Source organism: Aethalodelphis obliquidens, unplaced genomic scaffold (assembly GCF_003676395.1).
Source record: "Aethalodelphis obliquidens isolate GAN/ISIS:26980383/991018 unplaced genomic scaffold, ASM367639v1 scaffold67, whole genome shotgun sequence".
NCBI classification, from domain to species: domain Eukaryota; kingdom Metazoa; phylum Chordata; class Mammalia; order Artiodactyla; family Delphinidae; genus Aethalodelphis; species Aethalodelphis obliquidens.
Genome location: NW_020838011.1, coordinates 9,920,726 through 9,945,543, shown reverse-complemented (window position 1 = coordinate 9,945,543; position 24,818 = coordinate 9,920,726). Strand labels below are relative to the sequence as shown.

At 34.8% G+C, this 24,818-nt stretch overlaps 1 pseudogene; it reads left to right on the top strand.

The window, feature by feature from the left end:
* Positions 1-13,508: 13,508 nt before the first annotated feature.
* LOC113611067 (UDP-glucuronosyltransferase 2C1-like) overlaps positions 13,509-24,818 on the top strand; it is a 37,108-nt pseudogene continuing 25,798 nt past the window's right edge.

Genomic DNA, 24,818 nt, shown 5'->3' with positions numbered 1-24,818 from the left:
GATGGGTGCCTGTTCAAGGAATGACATAAAAAATCTGGAGAGTTAGGCTGGAGAACTGACTTGGTTGTAAAAGCATATTGGCAGTAATAGTAGAATCAGAAAATAGATACTTGATAATAATAATTCTAATGTTAATCCCCAAAGCTTTAGTTTTCCTTAGCAAATGAATTTTAATCCATTGAGAAGGAAGGAGTAATAACAATGCCCAGAGACAACTCATCCATAACTAAGCAATTTTCCTTCCTAATAGAGAAATAGCACAGATACAGTAATAGAAAAATTTGATCTGGAGAAGAGATATCAGAGATATTCTGAAAGCTGCAGGAACATCAGGTGTGAGCCCTTAGAAATGTTTGATTTGTAAGGCAAACAAACATAAAGTTTACATAAAGTAGTCATACATTCTTATGCTTAAAGTAGATTTTTTACTAAAACCATGTTTGAAAGATGTAGTTCCTCATGAGCTTATTTATATTTAATGAAGTTTCTTACTGCAGTATAATATAAATGGTTACGTTTTCTTTGTAACTCCTCCTGTCAAGAGGTGAAGCTACTTCTCCAGCCTTGAGTTTGGTCCTGCCTCATGACCCGTTTTAAAACCCAATAGAAGGTAGCAGTGTTTGTGATATATCATGTATTTGATAAATATGGAAAAAGCAGAAATTATGAGGAAAATGAAGGTACATGTTTGTTTCTGCAGAATTAGTGCTTTGGAAAATATGATAGAATGAGAACTTTAGACCATCGTATTAAGACTAAGTGAGAAAGCCAGAGGAGCCTCCTTGTCAGAATATAAAGCAATTCTCATCTCTTGCAGAAGGCAAAAGAAAAAGAAAAATCAGTTTTATTTTAAAATAAAATATTTCCAGTTCTTCTTAAATTCCCAACATAGTTTTAACTTTTTTGAAGAGCAGGACCCTGGTTGAGAAAGAAAAGAATGCCAAGACATCAGAGAAATAGTTAATGTATGTGAAAATCTTGAATTCCTAGATTCCCCTGAGCCCACTCCTCTCTGTGAAGGGGTAGCACTTCTCCATTGTTTGAGGATGATATAGGGTCCTCTACCCTACAGAACATCTTATGTCCCTCTCAGTATCTGCTCTTATCTCCCCTCTTGGCCACAGGCCAATGACTAGGGTTAAGTCACAGTGTATAAAGCCAGGTATAAGAAGGATCAACCAAGGGAAGAAACATAGTATAGCTCAAAAGAACTGGAGGACCTATCCAATATTTACCAGCAGGAACTGAGAGATTATATATGGAACTGTATGCTGAAGAATAGGATTAAGGAAAGTAAAACATAAAGTTGTATAAGGAAGCATCATTTAAAACTTTGGAGCACTCTCAGGACATAGGATTTAATACCTGGGTTCAGACTCCAGGAGATGGTGGTAACAGAGTACTAAGATTCCTGTAGAAACTTGGAAAAAGTGATGGCCCATAGGAAGTAAAACTGATATGCTGGAAGTGCCATGATAAACAGTGAAAGAAGGAATCCAAAGGCTTAGAATAGTGGATATATTAAGATTTATATGCTTGTAAGTCTGGAAAATCTACCACATGATTGTTTACTGAAGTTATAAATTGTTCAGTGTGGCCATATTCTGAGGGCCAGGTGGTTGGCAGTAACAAAACTGAGCTCAATGATGTTAATTGTAATCAAATCCAAAAATAAGAGAGACTAGGTGATGGTACTCAATCATCAGAAGTCAGACAGTCACAATGATCACAGTGAACAGTGAGGTTAGAGTGGCAGCCAAGCAGTCTTAACCCATGAAAAGCTATCAATATGGTGATAGAGATAAACAGGCCACCAAAAAGGGCATTGTCCTGTCTATACTACCAGAAGAGTTTGAGGATCAGTATCAGAAGGATGAGGACCATCGCTTCACTCAAATCATAATCACTTATCAAGCTTTTAGACCTGAGAGTTTTTAGACCTGATCCATTGACTAATGAAGAGACTAAGTCCTTTAGAGGAAGAACGCTGTAGCATCACAGTAAGTGTACATGCTAATAATTTCCTCAATTCTTTCCCAAGAGGATGACAGCATCCTGGGACAGCTAATGATTTTTTCAGTCCCTCAAATATATAATTGGATAGAAATACTTTGTCAGTGGCACAAATCCAAACTGTATCCTTGACATGTGGGATAAAAGTTATAATAGTGGGAAAGGTCGGGTAGAAGCACTCTGTATTAGATTCCTAGGGCTGCTATAACAAATTACCACAAACTTGGTAGTTTATAACAACTGAAATTTATTCTTTCACAGTTATGGAAGCCAGAAGTCTGAAATCAAGGTGTTGTTATGCTCCATTACTTTTTGAGATTTCTTGAAAAATCCATTCCATGGCTCGCTACAAGATTCTGTTGGCTTCTGACAATGCATGTTGTTCCTTGGCTGTGGTTTCTCTCCAATTGCTGTCTCTCTCTTCACATCACCTTTTCCTTTGTGTGTCTATAAACCCTTTCCATCCTTCTTGCCATAAGAATATCTGTCATTGGATTTAGAGCCCATCCTAAATCCAGTATGAACTTATCTCGATATCTTTAACTTAATTACAGGCATACATCAGAGGTATAGCAGGTTGGATTCCAGACCACCACAGCAAAGCAAAGGTCACAGTGAAGTGAGTCACAAATTTATTTGTTTCTCAGTAGATATAAAAGTTATGTCTGCACTGTAATGTAATCTATTAAGTGTGTAAAAAAATGTACCTTCCTTAATTAAAAAAGATTTTATTGCTAATCAATGTTAATCATCATCTGAACCTTCAATGTGTCATAATCTTTTTGCTGGTGGAGGTCTTACCTTTTTGATGACTGTTAATGAATCAGGCTGGTGGTTGCTTAAGACAAGGGTGGCTGTGGCACATCACTTGACTCTTTCTTTTGTTTCTCTGTAACATACAATGCTATTTGAAAACATTTTGTGCTCAATAGAACTTCATTTGAAATTGGAGTCAATCCTCTCAAACCTTGCTGCCCCTTTATCAACTAAGTTTATGCAATATTCTAAATCATTTGTTTTCATTTCAACAATCTTCATAGCATCTGCACCAGCACTACTTTCCATCTCAAGAAGTCACTTTCTTTACTAATCCATAAGAAGCAACTCCTCACCCATTAGTTCTATCATGAGATTGCAGCAATTCAGTCACATCTTAAGTCTCCACTTCTTTTTTTTTGGCTGCTTCGGGTCTTAGTGGTAGCACGTGGGCTTCTCTCTAGTTATGGAGGGTGGGTTTTCTTTTCTCTAGTTGTGGTGTGGGCTCCAGAGTGCATGGGCTCTGTAGTTTACGGCACACAGGTTCTCTCATTGAGGTGCACAAGCTCAGTAGTTGTGGCACGCAGACTTAATTGCCCCGTGCCATGTGGGATCTTCGTTCCCTGACCAGGAATTGAACCCATGTCCCCTGCATTGGAAGGCGGATTCTTTACCACTGGACCACCAGGGAAATCCCTAGGCTCCACTTCTTTTTTTTTTTTTAAACATTAAAATAAATTATTTTATTTATTTATTATTTATTTCTAAATCTTAGGTTCTATTACTTTTTATTTATTTATTTTCACACACACACACACACACACACACACACACACTGTATTTTATTTTTACAAAAGATAGACTGACACCAAGCACTGTAAATGGATGACCACAACAAAAGCAACAATGATTGCAATTACCAAACACGAAACATACTCATACTATGTCATAATATTGATATTCAGTCCAGTAATCCTCCACTGTAACAGTTCCTTTACTTTGCAGTAAAAATTGATTTGTATATTTTTTGCCTAGGCTCCACTTCTGAGTCCTCTTGCTATTTTCACACGTGCAGTTCCTTCCTCCACTGAAGTCTTGAACTCCTTAAAAATCATCCATTAGAGCTGGAATCAATTTCTTTGAAACTTCTGTTAATGTTGATATTTTGACCTTTTCCCATAAATCACAAATGTTCTTAATGGTACCTAAAATGATGAGTTTTTTTCAGAAGGTTTTCAATTCACTTTGACCAGATCCATCAGAGAAATCACTATCCATGACCGCTATAGCCTAACAAAATGTATTTCTTAAATAATAAGACTTGAAAGTTTTAGTTAGTCCTTGATCCATGCGATGCATGATGGACATTGTGTTAGAAGGTATGAAAACAATATTAGTCTCATTGTACATCTCCATGAGAGCTCTTGGATGATCAGGTGCCTTGTCAGTGAGCAGTAATATTTTGAAAGGTTCTTTTCTCTGACAGTAGGTCTCAGAGGTGGGCTGAAAATATTTAGCTGTAAATATACGTTGTAAAGAGATATGCTGTCATCGAGGCCTTGTTGTTCAATTTATAGAGCACAGGCAGAGTAGATTTATCATAATTCTTAAGGGCCTAGAATTTTCAAAATGGCAAATGAACTTTGGTTTCAACTTCAAATCACCAGCTGCTTGGCCCATAACAAGAGAGTCAGCCTGTTCTCTGAAAATTTGAAACCAGATATTGATTTCTCCTCATTGGCTATGAATGTCCTAAATGGCATTTTCTTTCAATATAAGGCTGTTTCATCTACATTGAAAATCTGCTGCCTGTAGCCACCTTCATGAATTATCTTAGCTAGATCTTCTGGATAACTTACTACAGCTTCTACATCAGCACTTGTTGCTTTACCTTGCACTTTTATGTTTTGAAGAGGGCTTCTTTCCTTAAACCTTATGATCCAAACTCTGCTAGTTCCAATTTTTCTTAGGCAGCTTCCTCACCTCTTGCAGCCTTCTTAGAATTGAAAAGAGTTAGGACCTTGCTCTGGTTTAGGCTTTGGTTTAAGGGAATGTTGTGGCTGGTTTAATCTTCTAACTAGACCATGAAATCTTTCTCCATTTCAGCAATAAGGCTGTTTCACTTTATCGTTTGTGTGTTCACTGGAGTAGCATTTTTAATTTCCTTCAAGAACATTTCCTTTGCAAAAAAAAAAAATCTTTGGTGCAAGAAGCCTAGATTTTGGTCTGTCTTAGCTTTCAATATGGCTTTCTCCTTAAGCTTTATTATTTTTACCTTTGATTTAAAGGAGAGATATTCAACTCTTTCAGTTGAAAACACAGAGACCATTGCAGGGTTTTTAATGGCCTAATTTCAATACTGTTGTGTCTAAGGGAATAGGGAGATCTGAAGAGCAGGAGAGTGACAGGTGAATAGCCAGTTGATGGAGCAGTTAGAACACATGTATTTATTGATTAAGTTCATCATTTTGTATGGGTGAGGTTCTGTGGCACCCCCTAAAATTACAATAGTAATATCAAAGATCACTGATCACAGATCACCACAACAAATATAATAATAATGAAAAAGTTTGAAATATTACAGGAATTACCCAGATGTGACACAGAGGTATGTAGTGAGCAAATGCTGTTGAAAATATGGCATTGATTGACTTGATTGACTCATGGTTGCCACAAACATTCAATTGTTAAAAAGCTGATATTTGTGAAACACAATAAAGCAAAGAACAATAAAATGAGGTATGCCTGTATATTTCAAAGACTGCTTTCTCCATATAAGGTCAATTTTATAGATCCTGGGAGTTACAACTTGGACATACTTTGGGGTGTCCACTAGTCAACCCATTAAAGACTTGAAACAACTTACTCTCACCACCACTTGACCCCAAAAACACAAACAGAAGACAGGATCACACTTCTGTGTATGGTGAAAATTAAAGATATTAAAGAGTTAAAGAATGCAGGATGATGAGCTCCATCCTATCTGGGCCCCTCAAAACCAAAAGGTCCTGGAAAATGGTAGTGGATCCTGCAAACTCATACAAGAATTCATTCTACTCTCACACTCTGTGTCTGATGTGATATCTCTGCTAAAGCATACATCTTCAGGTACATGGGATGAGGTCATTGCTCTAGTAACTGTGTTCTCTGCCATCCCTATCTGAAAGGAGATCAGATACAGTTCTCATTCACTTGGAAAAGACAATAGTATACATGTATATACAATTTTGCCTGAAGACTATATAAAATAAACTTTCTTCTCTTCCCTCATAATATAGGCCAATGAGATATGAATTATCTGGATATCCTTCAGAAAATTGTACTAACCAGCTATGTTGACAACACTATGCAAATCAGAAAGATGAGCAAAAAGTGGTTAGTATGTTGGGCAACTGTGTAAGACACATGAGCTTTAGAAAGTGGGAGAAAAACCCTGTGAATATTCAAGTGTGATCTTCCACATCAGTAAAATTAATTGAGATCCAGTGATCAGGGATATTTAAGGTTATCATTTCCAAAAGAGGATAGATTTTGCATTTTGCCTTTTTTCTGCAAAGAAAAATAATAGATATTGTAGGCCTTTTCAGGAATTAGGGGAAGCATATTTTTCCATTCTTGACTCGTAGGCCAGATAACTCAAAAGACTATCAGTTATGAATGGACCCAGAGCAGGAAAGAATTCTGCAATAGGTCCAGCCTGTAATAGTCTGCAATATTAGGTAAACCTTATAGCATTAAATACATCAGCAGTGAGAGAAGACACTGTATGGAATCTCTGCCAAGCTTAATAGAAGAATCACAACACAGCAATATAAAGTCATCTGGACTGAAGAATTATGTGTTTTTGGAAAAACAACTCCTGACATGTTATGGGACCCTGTTAAATATGGAACACTCAACCATGGGACATCATGTTATTTCTCACCAGAGACCAACCATCATAGAATTGGCATTAAGCAATTAAGTAAGCAAAATTACCCAGCCGGGTCACATCAGACCGCTTTTATCATCATCCACCCCAGTTCTGGCTCCTAGAACAAATTAACAAAGTGACTATGGTGACAGAGAGTAAAGCTATGCATGGGCCCCAGTGTATGGGATCCTATTTACTGAGGCTCATGTAACTACTCCCTGAGTGTCAAAAGGATCATATCTGCTTGGAAGAGAATTAAACATTGAGTTCCTGATAGGGCATCATTGCTAGAGTAAACCAGCTGGGCACTGAGGCCAATTTCCTAAATTGGATCCCTTTCACACTGGCTATTTACCCTGACAGAAATAGTTAGATAATACTGGAAATGATTTTATCTTATTATCTACATGGACTCTGCAAAAAGGTCACATTTCATTGACCCAGAATTTTAGCAATTTTATTGGTTCCTAAGACTGAGAGGTATAAAAGTGGTAAAAAAATCAAGATATTTTAAGGCCACGGGTGAAAATTGACTTCAGCATCAACACAAACAGAGTACCTTAGTTTTTCAGTAGAAAACAGTGTAGAGCATTTTGAATTTCCAATTTATGGCAGTTCCTTTCCCAGATGTCAATTCTCCTCAAGTTCTCATTTCTTTTTCTTCACTCATTGATACCCCCAGTTTCTGCTATTGATTCTATTTTTGGCAATGTAATCTCAAAAGTGGCTATAGTCAGAAAGCTATAGTGATCTTAGGGTTCACCTCATTAGCTTCCCTTCTCTTAGTTGTCAAGTTTCTGTGATGCCTGTTCAATACCTGAAAATAGTTGTTACATATAATTTGTCCAGTTCTCTAGTTGTTTGTGGCAGAGGGTTAGTCTGGTTCCAGTTATACCATCATGGACAAAAATGGAGTCAATACCTTAACTGACTTAATTACTAAGAAATTTAAATGACTTGGAAAAATCTTTGAATAAACAAATTGAAGCAGAACCGGAGGAAGCTTTGCAACAAGAATGGAATTTTTGTAATGTAAAAATTTAGTGACTCACTGAACTCAAATCCAAGAGAAAGCCCACTCTCTTATTTTTCCAGACTTCCTAAGACTAAGAGAACAAAATAAACACTTTTAGTTTTTTCCTACTAAAGTACAAATGGTTAACATCCAAGCCAGGAAACATCTAATAACATTGAGAGAGTAATACTGATAATGGATGAATTCATTGGCTGTGGGTCAAAGTTATTTATCCCTTTTGTGGTTCATTACAAATATAATTCAGCAGAATCATTAATACAAGAAATTTTTAATGATATCCAAACAGTTATTGAGATATAATCAACATACAACATAGTATAAATTTGAGGTGACTTGAAATGCTTTTATATTAGAAATAATTACTGCCTTAGCATTAAATAACATCTTTGAGACACCACATAATTACCATTCTTTGCTTCTTTGCTTTTTTTGTGGTGAAAACATTGAAAATGTTTTCACTTAGCAACTTTCAAGTGTAATACAGTATTATTAACAATAATCACCATGCAGTACATTAGGTCCCCAGAACTCATTCGTCTTATAATTGTATGTTTGTGCACTTTTACCATCATCTCTCCCTTCACTTTAACCCCTACCTTCAAGAAACCACAATTCTATTCTCTGTTTCTATAAGTTTGGCTTCTTTAGATTCCACATATAAGTGATATCATACAGTATGTCTTTCTCTGTCAAACTTATTTCACTTAGCATTATGCCCACAATGTCCATCTATGCTGTGGCAGATGGAAAGATTTCCTTCTTTCTCATAGCTAACTAATCTTCTATTGTATACATATATCACATCAGTTTGCCCATTCATCTATTGATGGACACTTAGATTATTTCTATATCTTGGCTGTAGTTATTAATGCTAAAATGAACATGAGTGCAGATATCGCTGTAAGATCCTGTTTCCATTTCCATTGGATATGTACCCAGAAGGGGAATTGCTACATGTGTGTAGCTCTATTTTTTTTTTTCACAAAACCTCCATACTGTTTTCCATAGTAGCTGTACTAATTTACATTCCCCCAAATAGTACACTAGAGTTCTCTTTTGTCCATATGGTCACAAATACTTCTTGTGTCTTCTACTTGATAATAGCTATTCTAACAGATGTGAGGTGATAGATCATTGTGGCTTTGGTTTGCATTTCTGTGATGGTTAGAAATGTTGAGCACATCTTCACATACCTCTTGGTGATTTATAATATGTATTCTTTGGGAAAATTATTCAATGTGTCTACCCATTTTAAAACAGATTTTTTAAACTATTAAGTATAGAGTTCTTTATGTAGTTTGGATATTAATGCCTTATCAGATATATGATTTGCAAATATTTTCTCCCATTCTGTAGGTTGCCTTTTATTTTGTTTATTTTTATTCTTCCTGTGTAGAACTTATTAGTTTGATATAGTCCCACTTGTTTATTTTTGCTGTGGTTGCTGTGCTTCTGGTGTCAATCAAAAAAAATCAATGCCAAGACCAAAGTCAAAGAGCATTTCTCCTATCTATTCTTCTATGAATGCTTTCAGTTTTTGTTATGTTTAAGTCTCTATCAATTGCATGCTAAATTTTGTGAGTGATGTAGGATAGGGGTCCAGTTTAATTATTTGGCATGTGGTTATCCAGTTTTCTATCCCCATTTATAAAAGAAACTATCATTTCCCCATTTAGTGTTATTGGATCCCATATAAAATATGAGTTAACCTTATAGTCAAAGCTTTTTTTGTTTTAAACTCTCAATTCTGTTCCATTGGTCTACATGCATACTTTATGCCAGTGTCATACTGTTTTGATTACTATAGCTTTGTAACATAATTTGAAGTCAGGAAGTGTGAGCCTTCTAGCTTTGTCCTTCTTTCTCAGGATTACTTTGGCAATTATATTGTGGCTCCATATAAATATTAGGATTGTGTTTCTTATTTTTGTGAAGATGCCTTGGAATTTTTACACCAATTGCGTTGAATACAGAAGGCTTTGGATAGTATGGATATTTTAACATTATTAATTCTACTAATCCATGAATATGGGAATCATTCCAACTTTCTGTGTCTTCTTCTGTTTATTTCAAATAAGTCTTATAATTTTTGGTGTACAGAACTTTCACATCCTAGGTAAATTTACTCCTAAACATTTATTCTTTTTGAGCTATTTTGGATGGAGTTGTTTTCTTTGTTCTTTTTTGAGATGTTCTGTTGTTAGTGTATAGAAATACAACCCATTTCTGTACATTGACTTGTACTCTGCAAATACACTGAATTCACTGGTCACTTCTAAAAACTTTTTGGTAGTCTTTATAATTTCCTATATAAAAGATAATATCATCTGCAAAGAAATGCAATTTTACTTCTTTCTTTCCAATTTGGGTGCCTTTTATCTCCTTGTCTTGACTGATTGCTCTAGCCAGGACTTCTAGTACAGTATTGAATAGAGCACATGTGTTATTCCTGATGAAATCCCAGAGGAAAAGCTGTCACTTTCACTGTTATGTATGATGTTAGCTGTGGGTTTGCATAGATTGCCTTTATCATGTTGAGTCATGTTCTTTTTATTCCTAACTTGTTAAGCATTTTTATCATGAAAAGATGTTATATTTTTTTCAAAATTTTTGTGTCTATAATATGCTCATATGAGTTTTATTTTTCATTCTGTCAATATTGTGTATCATAATACTGATTTATGTATGTTGACCCATCCTTGAATCCCAGAGATAAATCTTATTTGATCACAGTGTATGGTCCCTTTTTTGTGCTGTTGAATTTGGTTTGCTAATGTCTTGTTGAAAAAAATTGACATCTATATTCATCAGAGATATTGGTCTGAGTTTTCTACCACTTCAGTTTTTGTTTGTATGGGAAAGTATCATTCCTTTATTTCTGAAGGACATCATTTTCACATAAAATATTTCAGGATCATAGGTTTTTTTCTTTTGGAACTTTTAATATACCAACCAAATCTGTCCTGGTCTGCAAAGTTTCTGCTGAGAAATTTAATAATATCTCTATGGGGAGTTCCCTTGTATGAAGTGAGTTGTTTTTTTCTCTCTTGCTGGTTTGGTATTTTTCTTCCTTTGCTCTTTGTTCTTAACTATTGAGAATTTGATTATCATATGTCTTGGTTAAGTCTTCTCTTTGGTGATTCTGTGTGGGAACCTCCGAGTTTCATGTACCTGGAAGTCCATATTCCTCCCCCAGCTTGAGAAGTTTTAGCTATTATTTCTTAAATTAAGCTTTCTGCACCTTGTTCCCTCTCTTCTCCTGCTGAGAATCCAATAATGCAAGTATTGTTTAACTTTAAGGTGTCCCGTTCTTCACATAAGCCTCCAGCACTCTTTTTTAGTCTTTTTTCCTTTTTGTCTTCTGACTAGATAATTTCCAATGACTTGTCTTTGAGCTCACAGATTCTTTTTTCTGCTTCACTGAGTCTGCTCTTGAGGCTCTGTATTCATTTTTCATTCCATTCATTGCATTCTTTAGCTCCAGGATTTCTGGGGTATGTTGTTTGTTTCTTTTCATTGTTGTGTTATTTTTAGAAAAATATGGTCTATAATTTTTCCTGTTTCATTTTTGTTTCTTTTTATGATTTCTGTCTGTGTTGAATGTTTCATTTTGTTCATGTATTGTATTCTTGATTTCACTGAGCTGTATTTCATTGTCTGTGTTCTCTCACAGCTCTCTTAGCTTCCTTTAAAAATTATTTAAAATTCTTCTCAGGGAATTCACAGATCTGTATTTCTTTGTAATTTGTTGCTGGAAAGTTATTGTGTTCCTTTGGTGATGTCATGTTTCCTTAATTTTTTATGTTCCTTAAAGGCTTGTGTTGGTGTTTGCACATAAAGCATCAGTTACCTCACACAATCATTACTGACTGGCTTTGGGACAGAAATGCTTTCACCTCTCAGTCTGACTAGAAAATCTGAGACTTTCTCAGACCTTTCTTATGGATATGTCTGTTCCACATTGCTTTTTCCCTCTTTAGGGGGATTTCTTCAGGTTGTATGCCTTCTTTTGATTCCACAATGGAAGCTGTGTGTTGAGGGTCTCCAATTTGTTTTCCCTAGTGTAGAGTCCTGAAATGTTCAAGTTTGTGAGTCTTATCCCAGTCCTACAGATATGGTTTCTGCACTTTCTTACTCTTATTCTCCATGGCAGTGTACAGCTGGAGACAGCTCTGTGGGTCAGGGAGAAGGAGAAGCAGAGTTTAGTAAAGGAGCACAAAGCACTGGGGAAGTCTGTGGCCCCACAGAGCAGTCTTCTGATGAGTTGTCCCAAGAAGATGGTGGGCAGGCTTCCTAATGGAGTCCAGAAATTGTTTAGAAGGAAGAACCACAGAGTGGTTACTAGCCTTGCTTTGATAAGTTCTAAGGCCTGGTGATGATCCCAGCCTCTCCTATCTCCTTAGCTTTGCAGATCACCTCAGTAATCTGGGAAAGGTGAGAAAGAAGTGGACATCCCTTATTGCTGGGGAAACCAAGTACTCATAAGATTTCACTTTCCACTGTAGGAAAAATTATAGTTCTCCTAAAGAAGAAGTTCTTACAAGGAACTTTCCTGGAACTGGTCCATAATGCCCTGTGGAAGGAATGACACAGGCAAAGTGAAATTGTTTTCTTACCCTCTTCAATGAATCTGTTCTTGGAATGATTTGCTCCAATGGTGGGATAAAACTTCTCCACCGGACTCCCAGAAACTTACGTTCATCCCTGGATGACTGCCAATATCAATATTCTGTGTGGATGACAGTAGAGATCTCCTTCTACAATCTTGATGCTGTCACTACAGGAAAGAAATTCTTATCATGGAAAGTTTAAAGGAAGCTGATATCAATGAAGGGGGAAAGTGAAACAACATAAGATTAGAAAACTAGGGTCTTGCGGGCCATTTCAAAGAGTATAGATTTTAATGTACATATAAGAGAAAGTTATTAAACCATTTTGCTCAAGTATGATATTTTCTGAAATAGAATTTTTTTGAAAATCAGAAAAGTTTCTCTATGGAGAGTAAGTTGCAGGTGTGCAGAAGTTGAAGAAGTGATATTGGAAGGGTACTTCAGTAAGTCCAGATTAGATATGAAACTGAATAGGGTTAGATTGATGATAGTGAAGACTGCAAATGAAAATAGATTGGCTTATCATTTGGAGGTAGAATTTAAAGTTATAGTAGGAAATTGAATAATTATGCAATTATATTTTTATTATTAGTCAATTATTCTTATGATAATGTTATTATCATCCTATATTCCTATTGATTAATAACTTGAGGAAAATCAACATTTTAAGCCAAAGGACTATAGATGAAGTTATGATCCTAAATATAATTGTTTCCATTTCTACATGGAGTAGTGGCTTCCAGTTGTGAAGATCCAAGCCAAAAAAAAAAAGGGAATTTTACACTATAAGAAGAATCTTAGAACAAGAAAGCAAAGAAAAGAGAAGTGGATACACTAGAAGGAAGCGTAAGATAATCAAGATTTCTTATTCATGATCTACCTTCTCCATTCTAAGTTATCTCTTCACAACATAACATTAATCTCACCTAGAAGCAGAACTTGACTCATATCCACAGTAATAGTAAAAAGATATTTTTCTTAAAGATAGCTGTGATATAGCCAAACTGGCACTTTATTTAGCATCAAAATATTTATATTAAATTCTCCTTGCCTTAACAGCTCTTAAACTCGACATATTTTATTTTTCTGGCAGGAAGTGTTTGTCTCTTTCCTATGTAGAATACCTAGCATAATTATCAGTAAGAGAAATACTAGAGAGACCACTCTTTTCAAACGGACATTCAAAGAAAACCAGAGAAAAATTCCAAAAAATCTAGTTTTAATTGAGTATGCATCACATGATGATGGATTTTTTTAACATTACCAAGAATTTATTATGGATTTGTCTTTAACTTTAAGCCTCTTTATTTTGATATCATCCAAAAGAAGTTTGGAAATTCTCACTTTTTTTTTTTTTTCCTTAATATATTATTGACTTCATTGACTTTTTTTTTTTCCATCACAGCAGTTGCATTGCATTTTAATCATTTTCTTTTAAATTAATTAATTTATTTTTTAAGTGACATATGGTTGATTTACAAGTACACAATTCAAAGTTCAACCCAGCCTACTATAAAATAAAATAAAATGGATAAGATTTAGTTTGAGCAAGAGTTAATCATGAAGACTGTGAAAGGCTTCTGTGTCCTTTTCAGGCTGTATCTATGTCTCTTTGACTCTGGAAGGACTGGGAAAGTACTTGTATGGCCTGAGGATTTTAGTCATTGGATTAATTTAAAAGTTATTCTGGAAGAACTCCTCCTTCACACACATGAGATAACCATCCTGGTACCTTCACAAAGCCTTCTGCTTGATCATACCAAGATTCCCTTCAATGTGGAGATCCTCCAACTTCCAGTAACTAAAGAAGCTTTCATGGAAGAATTTGATACTGGTCTCTATACAATTTCTTTTGAAGTGCCGAAACTTTCATGGTGGGACTTGGAAGAAAAACTAACAAAAATGATCAGCAGTTTGTTAACATCAGACAAATGAGTATGTGAGAGTGCTATCACAAACAAGGAGTTACTCAACAGGCTACAGGCAGCTAAGTTTGATATCTGTATTGATGACCCTTTAAGCTTTTGTGGGGAATCAGTGGCTGAACTCCTCAATATCCCATTTATATATTATTTTTGGTTTTCTTATGGGAATGTCATTGAGAGATTGTGTGCTGAGCATCTTATACCTTCTTCATATGTTCCTGGCATCACATCAGTACTGACAGACAACGTGACTTTTATACAGAGGCTGAAGAATTGGTTTTTCTATGCAATGAATGAAATGTTATATTCATATGATATATTTCTGGAATGGGATAAGTATTACAGCAAGGTTTTAGGTAAGAGAAATGTGCATGTAATGATTCTTATTTCATATGTAAAATGCAAATATTTATCTGACTGTATGAAAACTTACAAAAAAGTGTTTTTAAGAGAGAACTCAATCTCCTCTTGCTTAACTATATTGAATGAAAAAATAATAATTATTTTTTCTTTTCTCTTTTTTTTTCTCTTTTTTTCCTTTTTTTCTCTTTTTTGTTTTGTTTTATATGATTGAGTACTGACAATATATCAAAGAAGGAATATTCTATATACCTATGCATAAATCCTGACTGATGCCCCTAGGTTTTTTTGAAGTAACTGGAAAACCCAAATCTGACACTGTGCTTAATTTCCATAACCTTGGACTACTCCCTTGTTTACTTCTGGTACACAGTCTGTTTTCTTTCTGATTAACGTACTGTTTCTCAGATTTTCTGTTTGCATTCTATCAGGGCTTGGTTAATTGGTTGCAGAGCTTGGCATGTGGTGAGCATGAAACTAGAAAATAAATAAATAAATATAGCTTCGTTTCATCTGCTCTTGTTTTCCAAAGGAGAAAAAAGGAAGATTTTTCCCTAAAGGACCATGTTTTTAAACTTTTAACCTATTATTTTCTTGTTGCTGTTGTTCTATTTTAAATTGCATTAGAGGTCAACTAGTGAGCTTTTACTCTGAGCACAAAGTTTTTCTCTGTTTAAGCAAATCTGTTTACCCCCTTTGTTTTTCCTTTTGATTTTTTTTATTTGAAAAGCATTCATTTAATTGTGTCATGGATGATTTTTGCATAAGACATTATTTATCTTTGAGGAAGCCCTACCCTACTTACATTATTTAGATTTTTTGAGATATAATTAACATGTAACATTGCATTCATTTCAGGGATCTACAAAAATTAATCAATAGTCAGTCTACAAAAAACTGGAAAATTGTATTCGAGCCAACGTGAGGATTATAATCCAGGAGACAGTTTTTCATAAAGCTCTGAGGAATGTTCTCCCCTTTAGAAGTCAAAGCACAGTTGTACAAGTTTTTGAGACAAAGTGTTATACATCAAAGTAATATACTGACAGTTTACATAGGTCAAGAAGGCGAGTAGTGGGTCACTGTGATCCCTTAAGGGATTAAGGAAGGAATTTTATCTCCTAAGGAGCTACCTTGCTGGCACCAGGAGGAAATTGGTTTTTTTGTTGTTGTGGTGGTGGTGGTTGAGTAGGCACTCTTGTGTCTTCTAAGGGGACCTAGTTAATGTAGAATGCAGATACACTAAAGGGGGGGGGGGGTACTGGCTCAAATGGAAGAGAAAATTTTATGTTAAATTTTTCTTGTCCTGCCTTAAAATCATTTCCTTTTGTCACAGGTATACAACATAATGGTTTTATATTTGTACATATTGAACACCACAAGAACTTGTTAACACTCATCACTGAATGTAGTTTTTTTTATTTTGAGATGAGAACTTTTAAGATCTACTCTCTTAGCACATTTCACATATACAATACAGTATTATTAACTATAGTCACCATGCTGTACATCACAGCCACAGGACTGACTTATTTTATAACTGCAATTTCGTACCCTTTCACCACCTTCACCTACCTATTGTGCCCATCTTCCAGCCCTGGCATCTGGCAACCACCAGTCTGTTCTCTGGTTCTATGAGTTCATTTTCTTTTTTGTTTTGTTTTCTTTTTAGATTCCACATTTAAGTGATATCAAATAGGATTTGTCTTCCTCTGTCTGACCTAATTCACTTACCATGAAGTCCTCAAGTTCCATCTGTCGAGGCAAATGACAGGTTGTCCTTTTTTCTCATGACTTAATAATATTCCATGGTATATTTAATCATATTTTCTTTATCCATTCACCCATTGAAAAACATGCAGATTGCTTCCATATTTTGGCTACTGTATAATGCTCCAAACTTGCAGTGAACATGGAGTGCCATAGTAGTTTTATTTTTAATTTTTTGAGGAACCTCCAAACTGTTTTCCATAGTTTTACACAAATTACATTCCCACCAACAGTGCACAAAGGCTCCCCTTTCTCCAGATCCTCCCCAGCATTTGTTATCTCTTGTCTTTTCATGATAGCCATGCTAATAGGTGTGAGGTGATATCTCACCGTGGTTTTAATTTGCATTTCCCTGATGATTAGCAATGGTGAGCACATTTTTATATATTTGCTACCTATTTGAATAGCTTCTTTGGAAAAATGTCTATTCAGGTCCTTTGCTCAATTTTTAATTGAATTATTATTTTTTTTGTACTGAATTGTATGAATTCCTTAGAGATTTTGGATGGCAACCCTGTATCCAATATATGGTTTGAGAATAATGTCTCTTATTTCATAGGTCGTATTCTCATTTTGTTGATCATTTCTTTTGCTGTGCATAGTCATTTTAGTTTGAAGTAGTCCCACTTATTTATTTTTAATTTTGTTTTTTATGCTTTTGTGTCATATTTTAAAAATCATTGTCAAGACCTCTGTCAAGAAAATTTTCTGTCATTTTTTCTTCTAGAAATTTTTTGGTTTCAGGTCTTACATTGACGTCTTTAATCTATTTCCAGCTAATTTTTGTGGAGTAAGATTGGAGTCTAGTTTCATTCCTTTGCACATGAATATCCATTTTTTTCAGCAAGAATTATTTAAAACTGTCATTTTCCATTGAGTTGTTTTGGTTCCTTTGTGAAATATTAGTTGATCAAATATGCATGGGTTTATTTCTGGGCTCTTGATTCTGTTCCATTGGTCCATGTGTCTGTTTTTATGCCTGTACCAAATTGTTTTGATTGCTATTGCTTTATAATCTTGCTTGAAATCAGAAAGTGTGATGCCTGCAGATTGGTCTTTTTTCTCAGGATTTCTTTGGTTATTTGGGGTCTTTTTCAGTTTCATGTGAATTTTAAAATTGTTTTCTTTTTTACTGTTTTTGACAGAAATATCTCTAATAATGCATCATTACTAAAAAATTAGTTTATTCCTGAAAAATTAAAATTTTCCTTTATAGTTGTGATCTCTTGTTTTATAACTGCTTCCCTTTTCCTTTTATCGAGTATCTGTTCTAAATGGATACAGGATTTCTTTGGGGATTAATGATTTTCTAAAATTTAATAGTGGTGATTGTTTCACAACATTATAAATATACCAAAAACTATACTGTCATTTATTTAAAAGGAAGAATTGATTGTATTTAAAATATATCTCAACGAAACTTTTATGAAAGGGTATGAGAGTGAAACATTTCACAAAGAGAATAATATTATACTCATGGCTGACACCAATAAGGCAGTGAAATGGGATACACACTGAGTATGAAACTGGATTTTGAATACCTTTGGCATTACCAGAATCAAAACCTAAATTAATGAGATTTTCTTGTGATCTCATGCAGATAGATCTTCCTGGCAGTTCAAAATTGCTTACATTTTCGAATCAAACTTTAACACACTTAGAACATCAAGGAGATTATTCAAAAAGCCATGTGGTGAGAAACCAGATAGCAATGGTTTCCTCCTATTAGTGATATAGAGTACATATTTTGAAAGGACACCAAAATGCTGGGTAAGGTCCCTTACACCACAGTAATTGAATAGAATTCAGAAAGGAGGCTCTGGTTCAAAATTAAGAAAAATAATTTAATCAGAGTCACTAATTTTATTTCTTATTCTGTTAATATTCACTTGGTCACCACTTCATTTGAAAGGTACCCCTTTTGTAGTGTTTGTCAGCTAAATATGTCAAAATAACAACTAATACATCACCAGATTATTATGAAGTGCTATATCTTCACCAAAGAGGACAAGATCTTGTGAAACAGGAACTATAATTATGGATAGCAAAGGAGATAATCACTTTTAAATATTTATTAAAAGATTTCAGTCCTGATAGGATATAGTTAGTTGTGGTGGCAAACTCCCAATCACCAGGAAAAAAAAAGAGATGGATCAATTACAAAAGCTGATTTTTAAAGATATCAAATTCTTTTGGAGCAATGAGGATGAGATAAATTGGAATTCCAGAAGAGGAGGAGACTCTACCATAGTAGGCTGGGATCACTGGCTGAATTCCTTGCTCATTGCTCAGAGCACGTGCTGATTCTGAGCATGGAGTAGGGCTCAGACTTAGCTCAAGCTGAAAGAGTCTGTTGACAGAGAAAGCAGCAGGCTTTTGACTTTGTTCCATACTTAAATCTGTGTCTGATTCTTCATAATCTCACTATTGTGTACTCTTGCAGGGAAAAGGCAATAGTTACATGGGACCAATACTGGTTCTTTAAAGATTTTTCTTAGAAAATTTGATGGTAAAACATTTCCCGTCTCATATATCAGTTTGTTTTCCCTCTATCATTCTTTATTTTTATTCAGGAAAACCTACCACATTATGTGAGATTATGGGGAAAGCTGAAATGTGATTGATTCGAACTGACCGAGATTTTGAATTTCTTCACCCTTACTACCTAATTTTGAATTTGTTGGAGGACTGCACTGCAAGCCTGCAAAGCCCCTGCTAAAGGTAATTAAATGTACTTATTATTGCCTCTTTGAGTGTTTACCTCTTGGAATGATTTCTAGTTTATTATTTTTAGTATTTGATCTTCAATCTGAAAACTTGGACATAGGAATTAATGGGAATTATCCACTTGGAGTATTATAATACCATATTATTAATAACATTAGCATGGTAATCATTAATGATGTTCATCAAATATGCCAGATATTTGACAACAATAAAGTCCCTAGCCCCTGAGTTTGGTGCAAATTGTTCAATACTCTCCAGGCAATGAGTATGAGCTGAAGTGTCATGTATCACTTCCAGGTCCAACACTTAACTGTCAGGTGCACTTACTCCAGAGTTCTCTTTTCTGTAATGTCAATGGGGTGTGCTCCAGAGTGGCTACTCTGTCAACCTGAGTCCTAGTTAAAGAATATATGTAACAGTTACAGCTCACTAGATGGACATATGGCATGGGAAAGAAATAAGCTGTTGTTTTAAGCCACTGAGATTTTGGAATTGCATGTTATTTAGCATAATCTTGTCTAAGACATGGACAATAGTGGGGAAATTATAATACTTTGATAAAAGATCTAATAGAAATGAGATGGCCCAGTAAAATTCTGGCAGAAATTCAGTAATGATGACCTGTTTGATTTGAAAAGAGGAGAGAAATTAGACTGGAGACATGATCGGAGGATAGGTTATGAAAAAAACAAAGGGACAATGCTAAGTATTCTCCACTTCAAATTTAAGGTCGATGAGGATCAACATATAATTTGTAAGCAGTAATGTGATATAGCGTCCCCTTTCATAAATTTTGACTATTGAATTGTTTGGAATGGAGCAAGATTTAAAGCAGGGAAATGGGCTGAGATACAGTTGCAATAGTTCCTGAAAGTCATTATAAAGATCCAAACTTCACTATGATAGCAATTTTGAATATAAATGGAGAGATTTAGGAAGTATTTACAAAGAAAGTCAATAGGATTTTCTGATAGGCTGAGGGTGGAGATTAAAAGAGAGAGTGCCAGAATTAATCCTTGGCTTTTGTTTCTTTGTATATGTCAGTCCTTTACTTATTTATTATTATTTTTTTTGGTATGGGCAATTTAGTAGTGAATATTGTCATTTACAAAGGTGAAGTAAATGGGAGAAGTTGTGAGGGAAAATGATCGTTTCATATATGGGTATGCTGAATAAGATACAATGCAGTGTCTAGCAAGCAGCTATAAAATACATTGTTTCAATCTCAGAGGACAGGTCTATGCAGTACTTGTGGGGTTTATTTTTAAACTAATTGACTATTTTTAGAGACATTTATATTCACAGCAAAGCTGAGCACAAAATACAGAGGGTCCCCACCTATTTCTAGCCCCCTCCCATACACAGCTTCCCTCACCATCAATATTCCACATTCCTGCAGCACATTTGTTACACTTTATGAACCAACATCCACATGAATATCAACAAATGTCCATGGTTTACAGTAAGGTTTACTCTGTGTGTTGTACATTCCATCTTTTGATAAACGTATAATGACATGTTATCTACCCTTATACTCTCATACAGACTCTCCACTCTCCTAAAAATACTCTGTGCTCCACTTCTTCATCCTTCCCTGCCCCTAAATCTTTAGAAATAACTATTTTTACTTCCTCCATAGTTTTGCCTTTTCCATAAGAAGTGGTTTTAAATTAGGGATGTCAAGGAATAAGAAGACATGACTTTGTATTGGCTGTTTATTGTAAACATTACACCACCCAGAGTTAAAAAGCAGAAATTGGGGTGGAACAGGAGACTATAATCCAAATGTCTAAGGCTTGTGTGAACAGGTGTTGCACCTGTCAGCCTGACAGTTGGCATTAGAGAACATGAGTAGTTGACAGTACAGAGTAAAGACATAAAGATAAGGATATTTTTTAAAAGCAGAGAAAATGAAACAGTTGGAAATGTCAGTCAAAAGAAAGCAGGACACATATTAAGACTCTGTCTGGACCCTGTTTGATGTAGGTAGGGTAGAATGATTGAGCATACTTAAAGGATTATAGGGCAAGACCTGAGTTTCAGGTAAGGTCAGGAAATATATGGAATACTCATTGAAGAGGTTGAGAATTTGGGGGAATTTTTAAATCATGTAACAGAAATTTTTACTTTATCCTGTTATATGAATATATACATTAATATTTTGACAAGTTAAATGATATTGGATATCCATTCTACTTTGTTCTAAGCCATTGTTTCTGCTCAGAAAGTAATCACTTAAATATTCTGAGCCTTTTTTATTTTATTTCATAATTTTTGATAAAAGGTCTATGCCCTGTTGGGATAGTGTGAGACTTACTTATAAGTATATTTGCTATATTTAATAATTCAAAAATATTCAGAATTCTCCTATTGCCTTATTATTGACCCAGTAACACACATACATGTATATATAATGTGTGTTTGTGTGAATTTGTGCATTTATTTATTTTACCAGCTATATGTCACCAAGGATCTAACTGATTTCTTTTGTATGAACTTTAAGGATGTCCAGAAAGTGTAAGAGCTTTGAAGTATTTCCAATGGATCTTATTTCCCCTGTCTCCACCCATCAGAGAACACTAGGGCCCTGGGGACACTACAAAAGCACAATAACATCTCTGCAGTTCAATAATGACATGCTCTCACACTCATGAAAAAAAATGATTCCTAAGTTTATGACAGCTGTAAGGGGGTTCTTTAATATAGCAAGTATTTTCATAACATTTAATTGTTTGAATAATTCACATGATTAATTTTGGTATTAGAATATTTCCAGAAGATTTTCAATGGTATCCCTAACTATAAAAAGCAGATACTAGGGACCTCCCTCGTGGTCCAGTGGTAAAGAATCCGCCTTAATGGTGCAGGGGACGCGGGTTTAATCCTGGTCAGGGAACTAAGATCCCACATGCCGCAGGGCAACTAAACCTGCGCACCACAACTACTGACCTGCGCGCCTCAACTAGAGAGCCTGCCGTGCCGCAAACTACAGAGCCCACGCACTCTGGAGCCCACGTGCCACAACTAGAGAAAGAAAACCCGCACACCATGACTACAGAGAAGTCCGCATGCCCCAACGAAGAGCACGCGCACTGCAAGGAAAGATCCTGCATGCCTCAGTGAAGATCCCACGTGCTGCCACTAAGACCTAATGCAGCCAAAAATAAAATTAAATAAATAAATCTTTTAAAAAAAAAAGCAGATACTAAAGTACACTGTATCTACGTTTACATACAAATACGAGTCGATGTGAATGTGCAAATTAACACATAAAGAGAGTAACAAGTAAAGTAATCGTGAGGTTTGAGGCTCTAATAGAAAGGAATATGATGGGAGAAAGTGTAAAGCTTGAACATTTCCACAAACAATAACCACATTTGTGTTCTGTTTCTGAGTTAGAGTATGTACAGTGACAGATGATATATAAGTGCGAGCCCTTTGTTAACTACATTTGTGCCTTAATCCTTATGCAGAGCTCTCTGGTAAATTAGCCTGGATCATTTGGTTAAACTCAAAGTGTACACAGCTGCTTCTACCCTTGAGCCAAAATCTTATCAATGTCAGGCAGCTATGTCAAATTAATCAGATCAACGTAAACATTAAAAGGAAAAAGCAGTATTGAAGACCCATCTTTGGAACAGGGTCTTTTCTTCTTAAATTTTTAGCCCCATCTACTGAAGAAGTAGAGGGAGAGTCACAGTTAATCATGTATGTGTGTTCTTATAACACTCAGCACAACAATCCTCTAAGGAATGTGACCCAACTAGGGATCTGCAGTAAGACTCAGACTTTCATCTTTTCCCTGTAAGGAAGATGTAGGAAAAGGTTGCAGAGAGGAGTGAAAAATTTCCCTCCAAATAAAAGTAATAAACTTATTTACCTCCTTCACACTAGTCACACTATTCATATTAACAATTCCAATTATAATAACATTTACAATTATAAACTCAAGTATTTACAAAAGTAATATATATCCATCCTATGTAAAACAACAATCTCATATGCTTTTATCACCAGCCTAATTCCAACAATAATATTTATCCACACAGGACAAGAACTACTTATCTCAAACTGACATTGAATCACAATCTAAACCTTAAAATTATCAATTCAAAATAGATTATTACTCAATAATGTTTGTGTCAGTAGCACTATTTGTCACATGATCTATTATAGAATTTTCAATATGATACATGTATTCAGATTCCATTACAACATGAAAAAGATGTCAATTTGATTTTGAATGCCAAAATGTAAGTTTGTGGAATTATGGAATTTGGGGTTTTCTTTTTTTAATTTCAGAGCCTCAGAATGTATTAATCATTCTCGCAATTCATTCCATATGATAATCAGCCCATAGCTGACATCTCTTTTGATTTATTTTCTTACATTTTTTTCTTTATCTTCTTTTTTTTCATTACCCCACAACCAGTAGGCACCCAGTCAAATGCATTTAATATTTATCATCTCACTTCAATTTACACAGATACTGTGGATCTTCAAACTATATATAGTATTGATTTGAGTTTTATAATTACATAAATTGTTTTATACTATAATTCACTTTTTCTTATTACTCTATGATTTTTTTCAAATATATCCAAGTTTCTATTTGTAAATCCATTTAATTCATTGTGAGAGTTGCAGAGTTTTGGTTTATGTATTTATCACATTTTATTTATTCCTCACAAAGGATAATTAGGTGTCCCCATCTCCATCCTACAACGGAGAATATTAGGAGGAAAATTTGCAAAGCTAGGCATATATTTGAGATCTATATCCAATAGTGGGATTAAATTATAGTATCATGGGTTATTGGCACATTTAATTGTGTTGTACATTTAATTTCACTGAATATCTCTACAAATGTGTTGTTTCATCAGGAGTGCATAGGTGGTCACATCTTCCACATTTTATCTACACCTTGATACTATTCTATTTGTCAGTTTCAAAGAGGTAAAGTGATATTACATTGCTGAATTTTATTTGTATTCTCTGTAATAGCAAAGCTGAACATCTTTTCAGAAACTTATTATTCTTATTTTCCCTCTTTGAAAATCATATACTTAGTACATTATTTTGGATATTCTAACATTTTTGCAAGAAATACAAATTCTTTCCATAGCACAGAATATTTAGGTATTAATCCTTGATCTAGCCATTGCAAATATCTTCTCCTATGGCTTCATATATTTGTTAATATTACCTCTAATTTCCTTTTCTAAACGTAAACTGCCAAATTTGATGTAATCAAATCCATCCTTTAATACCTTATGATTTGTACTTTTCAAAGTCTCATTTAAAATATTTGTATCTTTTCTGAGGTTAAAGAGACATTCTCTTATATTTTATTTTTAAATGTATAATATTATAGTTTAACATGATATATTTAATGCATTCAGATTTTTCTATTAATACATGCTAGGAGGTAAACATTCACCTCCCTGTTTTGTCTGAATAATGAATGTATTGTTATACCACTACCTGATAAACAATCCACACAGTATGAATTTTTCTCACTGATTGTCCCAGTGAATTGTGATACCATTTTTAGCATAAACGGGACTATCACCTACTTATGCCTCTCTTTCTGTCCTAACTACATTATTCTATGGTTCACTTAGTCTGTTAGCAATTCAGTAGCCTTCATTTTGTATTCTGCATTATTATCTGATGAAGTAGTCTCCAGTATTTCCTTTGTTTTTTCA